Genomic DNA, 7,443 nt, shown 5'->3' on the forward strand with positions numbered 1-7,443 from the left:
AGATAGGCCTGTGTGACTTTTATGAAATAATGTTTCTAATTATAGGTTAGGTAGATATCTATGGCAGTCTATGATTCCATCCCCCCCTTTTTTTGTTGTTATTAAATGATCCTTTATTGAAATATTTTCCTTTGTAGATTTTTAAAAAACATCTATTTATTTAGTTACTTAGTTATTATGAATGGGGGAAGGGCAGAGAGAGAGGGTGAGAGAGAATCCCAAGGAGGCTCCATGCCCAACACAGAGCCCAACACGGGGTTCGATCCCATCATCATGAGATCATGACCTGAGCCAAACCAAGAGTTTGGACACTCAACCAACAGCCATTCAGGCATCTTTTCTCTGTAATTTTTAACTAGTTGGGAATTCCATTGCACCACTGTTGATGTCATCATCTGTGATGTCATAAGGGTGGTGGCCATCAACACTGTAGATTGGGCAGACCCAAGGATTTCTTTAATGGTTCCAGAGAGTTCTCTGGCTAAAGATAGGTGCTGCATCTGTCGGGCAATGTTGACAATCTCATCAAAAGTGATATTTCTGGAGCTCCTGGGTGGCTCAGTCAGTTAAGCATCTGACCTTTGATTTGGGCTCAGGTCATGATCTCACAGTTTGGAATTGAGCCCTGTGTGGGGCTCTGTGCTGACAACATGGTGCCTGCTTGGAGTTCTGTCTTCCTCTCTCTCTGCCCCTCCCCAACTCATGCACACACACACTCTCTCTCTCTTTCAAAATAAATAAATACATAAATAAATAAATAAATAAATAAATAAAACATTTTTTTAAAAAGTGATATTTCCACTGTTATTAATGTTTTTCTGCTTCTTTCTGTCTCCTGGCAGTTCCTTGAGGGCTTTGATAATCAGGGCAGATGCAGAAAATACCACTTCAATTGGGCCTGTCTGTTCTGAACTGTCAGTTTCACTGTAATCCTCAGACCCTTATAATCACTGGTTGCCTCGGCAATGTCATCACCAACTGTTTTTGGAGACAGACCCAGGGGGCCAATCTTCAGGGGCAAGGCAGACATGGCACCAACTTCCCCACCAGTGCACCTCAGGTACATGACTTTGATCTCCTTGGTGTTAAACTTAGGCAGAATGGTGGAGGCAACTGGTGTCAGATGAACCCAGATTTGGTATGACTGAAGACAGTTGCACCTTTGCCTCCTCCAAGCCAAAAGCCAAAAGTATGATTCCACTCTTAAGGTGGGCGTAGGTAAAAGGTTTCTTAGAGGAAAGTAGAATTGGAGCTGGGCTTTGACGGATGAGTAGGAGTTCAGCAGGTAGAGACTGAGGGGGATAGGACATATGAGCAAAGATGTAGAGGAAGATAAGCATGAGGCATTTGTGGGGAAAGTTGTACTTTATGCTGGAGTATCTTCAGTGTAGTGCCAGATCATTCAGGTGAGACTTTGGTGACAGGAAGTCCTCGAAGGTAATGAGAAGGGAAGCTGCAAGTAAGAGCAGTATTTTAGGAGGAACTTCAGATGGAAGTATGGGGAGTAAGTTGGAGAAGGGGAGAATATCGGCATGGAGACCTGTGTTTGACCTGATTTGAAGCAGAAACAGTGGAACTGGATGTAGAAGTGGATTCCAGGGATATCAGGCAGATGTCTGCCAGGACTTGGTGAACAATTGGATGGAGGCACAGTGTGAGTGAGCAAGAGATGCCCTAAGTCTTTAAGCTGCCATGACTTAGGTGCCCTCACAAAGGTAGGAGATGTTGAGGCTGAGGTGCCCAGAATAGGGGTGGGGAGGCACCCAGGTGAGGAGCCCCAGAGTGGCCCAGTTGGGGGATATATTTGGAAGCCATCAGCAGGTAGATGACCAAAGGAGGGATGATAACATGAAAGGAGAGAGGTGAGGAAGACCCTGAGAGAGCAAAGGAGAAGACCGTCCTTTAGTCTGCACAGACAGGTGCTCAGAGATGAGGGCCTGGGAGGTCATCAGCAAAACCTGACCTCTCTTGTATTAGGGCACTAAAGAGGCCTCTAGTGCCACAAAGACAACCCTCACCTCCCTGGGGAGGATACCAGACTGGTCACAGAGGGGCACTTGTGATCTCTTGAGGGGGCTTGAGAGAGGGTGACTTGGAGGCACAGGTGCAGTTAATAGCTTCCCCCTGCCCCAGAAACCATCAGGGCTCTTTTGGCTACAAGGCACTGAAAACCCACCCAAAGTGAATGTATTGGCTCCTGTAGCTGGATATAGGGCTCAAATAATGTTATCAGGATGCGTATCTTCCCTCCTTCCCTCCTTCCTTCCTTCCTTCCTTCCTTCCTTCCTTCCTTCCTTCCTTCCTTCCTTCCTTCCTCTCTTTCTCTTTCTCTTTCTTTCTTTCTTTCTTTCTTTCTTTCTTTCTTTCTTTCTTTCTCTTCTCTCTCTCTCTCTCTCTCTCATTTCTTCCTCTTCAAGATTGACTCGTTTTCAAACAGGCTTTGCCCTTTGGTTCTCAAGATGACTTTTTGCAATGCTTGGGCCTATAACGTCTCACAAGCAAAGCAGAAAGGGACAAGAATCTTTGCTCAGCATCCCTAGCAGAAGTTATGATGTTCATTCTAATTGGACCGCCTTAGGTTAACAGCACTCCAACCCAATCACTGTGGTCCAAGGAATGTGATGCCCATCACTGGCCAGAGGGTAGAGGTCTACCCAGACAACCTGGACTAAGAGTGGGGGCTCATGGGTTGTACATTATGAAGAAAGAATATTGTGGAAGCAAAAATAAATGTCCACTCCATCTTCCTTTCCCAAGAGAGTTCTCCTATAAGAAAGAAAGAAGGAACATTTCCAGCAGCATAAGCAAGTTTGCAGGGCAAAATGATAGTTTCATAGTTATTTTTTTAAATAAGGAACAGACATGATATAATAGTTAAAAGTATTTATATAAAAGGAGGCGAGAAACCACTCTGAGTGTGCAGGAAAACACCTGCGTCTAGAACCACAGAACTGTATTTAGCTTTGAGCTTCCTGGTGGCAAAGCAAAAGAAACCCCAATAACTCACAGAGATCTTGTTGGCTGAGAGAAATAGATGCACTGAGCACTAATGCTGCACCCAAATAAGGGACGTTACATAACGAAATCACAGCATACCTTGTTAATTTATTTAATGTTTATTTATTTTTGAGAGAGAGCAAGCAGGGAAGGGGCAGAGAGAGAGAGGGAGACAGAGTATCCGAAGCAGGCTTTGTGCTGACAGCAGAGAGCCCAATGCAGGGCTCGAACTCACAAACCATGAGATCATGATCTGAGCTGAAGTCGGATGTTTAAATGACTGAGCCACCCAGGCGCACCCATACCTTGTTAATTTTTATGTAAGATGCTGAATGTTCTTCTGTGGCTCCCCTTATACATTTCCTCTTGCTAAGTGGACAGCATAGCATAGGCCAAAGATCAGGGGGGTTTTGCAGACCCCATACCTGCTTTCTGCTGATTTATTTAGATCCAGGAATTTAGGCTGAAAGAATCAGGTGAATGGCTGGGTCATCATCGGATTCTCAAAGCTGCTTGGACCATTGGGGGTTGCTCTCTCTCTATTGGAACATTAATGCAAAGGGAAAGGTCTCATTTGTAATTAATCAAGCAGTAGTGAGAGCAAGTACAGGGAGCTTGCATTGATTCCTAACACACCAAACAAAATGGCGCCTAGCGATCGCAGCCTTGGAGAGGATTGCCAAATTGCCAAATTGGATTAGCAAACCAAATGTCGGTTTTAATGCCTGAGAGATGGACGAGGCACTTATTAAACAGTCCACAAGCAGGGATGTTTCGAGTACTTAATCAACCCTTCATTTCCCTCCTCCAGGGAACAGGGAAGCCTCAGTGCCACCCATGGTGAAAAATTATCAATCCCTGCAGGATCTCTCCCTGCCATTTTCACTGCAGAATGTGCATGCATTATAGCAAGAGTCCAAGGAAGACAATGTAAGGATACTCAGCCAGGGCAGTGGAAACTGCATAGGTCCGAGGGCAGGGGACCTGCCTGCAATTCCTGCTTCTCCCACCTCTCACTGTGAGGCCTCAGGTCTATCATTCCCCACTCTGGGTCTCAGTGCTCCCTTCAAGGCCTTTCCACCCTGACAAGCCTAAGTTAGCTTTTTGAGGATGCTTACAGGAGGCAGTGGGCAAAGAGGCTTGTGTAGCCAGTGCTTTCCCTGGGGGAAGGACTTGCTCTGTGGGGGAGAGAGGTGGGGTGCCATTCAATTTTCTTTTTGAGGTTTTAATGCAACCTCTGCCTTCGGGTTGGAAAGCCCCCTTCCATTCTCTCAACCTTTTTTCTCATTTTAGAGTCTTAAATTTAGAGTCAGAGAGCACCAAAAAGGCATTGGGGACCCCTCTGTTGGAGTCTTGGAGACATCCCTCTGTATTCTCTGGTAAGATCTCTTACAGGGTGGCTTTTGAGGTGGCATTCCTCTCCCTTGCCCCTATTTCTGCATCCTTGATGTATTCCACTTTTCCCCTTAAGGAGAAACAAGGGTTAAAGGGAAGGGTCCTGTGTTAGACTTTGCATCAAGTCCCGTTACTGCTAGTTACACAGTGACTTTGACCTTAGTTGGCCCAGGCTCTTCCTTGTACAGTTTGTAAAACTGAGGTCCAGACATGGCAAGAGCTTTGCCCAAGATCCCAATATGAGTTTGCAGCAAAGCCAGGGCTGGTCTTCTTCAGTCACTCCTCCCCTTGGCTCACTTGCCTTAGCCCTGCCAGCCTAAGCCAGGGGTGGGGCCGCCACCAGGCCTGGTCAGCAGGGGACACAGTCTGGTCTGAAGTGGTGCCCACATTCCCAGGCTGAGGCCTCAGATCCCTTTTTGGCCACGGGGATGTTCTTTTTGCGGGATTCTGTATGTACCAGGAGAGCATCCTCTGTTTCTTCCCTTCCAGGAAAGAAACTTTCCTCCCTTGTTTCCTATAATCAAAGCAAACACCCACTCCCACCCCCCAGCATCAGGAGGCATTGTGGTGGGACCCACCAGTTTCCAGGTGGGTCTACTTTACTTCAAGGAGGCCTAGCAAGCCTTCCCATGCCACTCCTTATTAAATTAAAACCCAAATGCAAACATTAAACAAAGTATGATAAAATCTTTGGAAAAAACCAAACCAAACAAATCCTATAAACTTCTAGTTAAAATGTTGCTCCCATCACTCTAATCCATCTAGTATCCATCTGTGCTGACTCTACTCCTGCTCTTATCATCACACTTCAGTAGAACGCTTCTTTCAAGCTGGCCAAAACACTGTTTTCAGGGTCCAGCATTTTACCCTTGATATTCCTGCTGACAGGGCCCTTCTCCTCACTCTCCATAGATGAGATGCCTGGCTTCTACCATCAAGCCTCTATGACTCTGCAAGAATGAGGGATAAAACAGCTGGAAAGGGGAGTGAGTAGTGCCCCCCTCAGGCTACAACTGCCCCTCCTTCCCCATCAAAATATCAAAGGGAGGGATGAGTTATTGCCTCAGCAGGGTTGGGTGGTCTTGCCCTTCCTGGTAGGAGCCGATTTCTTAATTGATTTATTTACTTCCCTGGCCCTTTCCTCATCTTTCTGATTAATAGTTTAGTTGGGGGTTCTGGGAAATTTATATCCAATTGTTACCATAGCAACCAGCTCTCTTGCACAGAATACCACAGAAAATGCATTTGGGGTCTTCTGAAGGCGCTGGGTTTGTAAGGATCTCAGAGTATACCAGGGCACAATGGGCAAGATGATGTTCAACTAATAGGAGTAAGAATTATGAGCAAGGATATGTAATGGTCTCACCACACTGTAAATATGGAAGGACAGTTTTAGTGTCTTTCCTCTCCTTTTCTTGTCTCTCTTTCCCTGAACACATCTCCCCCTCAATGTTTTCTCCTAGGTTCCCCCCAAATTAGTTCCCCACAGTACAAGGGCAAGGAGTTCTGGAGAATCTCATTTACTTTTGGCAAAAGGAAGAATTTGTAGCAGGCAGAACCATCTGAAGATGCAATTGTGGCCGCCTTGGGATGTAATGATCTCTCTATCGCTGGAGGTGTGTGAAGGGGGCCTGTCAGAGGGCTCTAGAGAGAACTGCACAAAAGATGGAGTGAGGGGTGGTAGTGTGGAATCTCTGGGTCCCTCCTGGCCCTGGGATGGAGGAGTTGAACTGAACCTGCTTGTGAGCCCATCTCACCATCCCCCAACTAAATGGAATGTCAGAGTTGGGCATTTTAGCTCCCTGGGCACCTGGGATGTCCATTGTGTCCCCATAAACTCAATACCTAGCATCTTGCCTGGCCCATATATGAATGAATGAATTCCTCAGGGTTTTATTAAGTGCAGTGGGCACAATCTATTGTTTGTATTCTTTTATTATGATAATAAAAAAACCTACTTTTAAAAAAAAGTTTATTTATTTATTTTTGAGAAAGAGAGAGAGAGAAGCATGAGCAGGGGAGGGGCAGAGAGACAGGGTGAGAGAGAGAATCCCAAGCAGGCTCCATGCTGTCAGTGCAGAACCTGATACAGGGCTCGATCCCACAAACTGTGAGATCATGACCTAAGCTGAAATCAAGAGTTGTATGTCTAACCAACTGAGCCACGCAGGTGTCCCAAATCTACTTTTTAAAACATGGCCAAATAACAACTTGAGGTAGAAGCAGAAAAAAAAAAAAAAAGATGTTGCTTATAAAACCCGCTCCCACATGCTGGAATCATTCCCTGAATTACAGTTGAGGCATAAAAGTGTTTGTTCTCTATAACCATGTGGAGGCCATGTGGCATAGGGAAAGCTCTCCATGGACAAGTCCCTTATTCTCCCTGTGCCTCTGTGTTATCTTCTGTGAAACGGGAGTAATGGAAGTCATCAGGAATGAACAGCTGATGGGTAGAGCTTCCTACAGTGCTATGTCCAGAAGGATTCAGAAGTTGCTTCTGGGCTAAGTTGAAGAGTGTATGGTAATAAATTAGCAATGTCTGCCCTGGGCACCAGACGGGAGGAGGGGGCTTATGTATTGTGTATTTGTCATCCTGCTCTAGGTGGTCTTGAGGGGCCCTGATGGCTCTAGATGCCAAGACTGAAGGTCACGCCAGCCATTCTAGGTCTCCTCATTCATTCCTCTTTGCTGATTTTGGCTAAGCTGTCACATGCTTGGGGCCTTTGCTGGGACAACTGGGCTGACTCATTACCTCACCCTCCAATAGCCTTGCCTGCGCTTGTCCACATGGTGGGGACAAGGGTCCCAAGAGAGCATGTGGCAGGGTACAAAGCCTCTTGAGGCTTACGCTCAGAAGTAACATAATATCACCTTTACTATAGTCTATTGGTCAGAATTAGTCATAGTCTCCAGAGGTGGGAAAATAGACCCCCCATTTTAGGAAGAGCTGCAAAATCACATATGCAAAACAGCATAGATACAGGAAGGGAAATAATCGGGGCCATTGTTGCAAACAATCTACCACAATTACCTTGTTTTAAACAAAAAGCA

General features: G+C 45.9%; 1 pseudogene; it reads right to left on the minus strand.

The window, feature by feature from the left end:
* Positions 1 to 351: 351 nt before the first annotated feature.
* LOC115499756 lies at positions 352 to 1,081 on the minus strand (annotated as a pseudogene).
* Positions 1,082 to 7,443: the final 6,362 nt, after the last annotated feature.

This window comes from Lynx canadensis, chromosome D4, assembly GCF_007474595.2.
Source record: "Lynx canadensis isolate LIC74 chromosome D4, mLynCan4.pri.v2, whole genome shotgun sequence".
Taxonomy (NCBI): Eukaryota; Metazoa; Chordata; class Mammalia; order Carnivora; family Felidae; genus Lynx; species Lynx canadensis.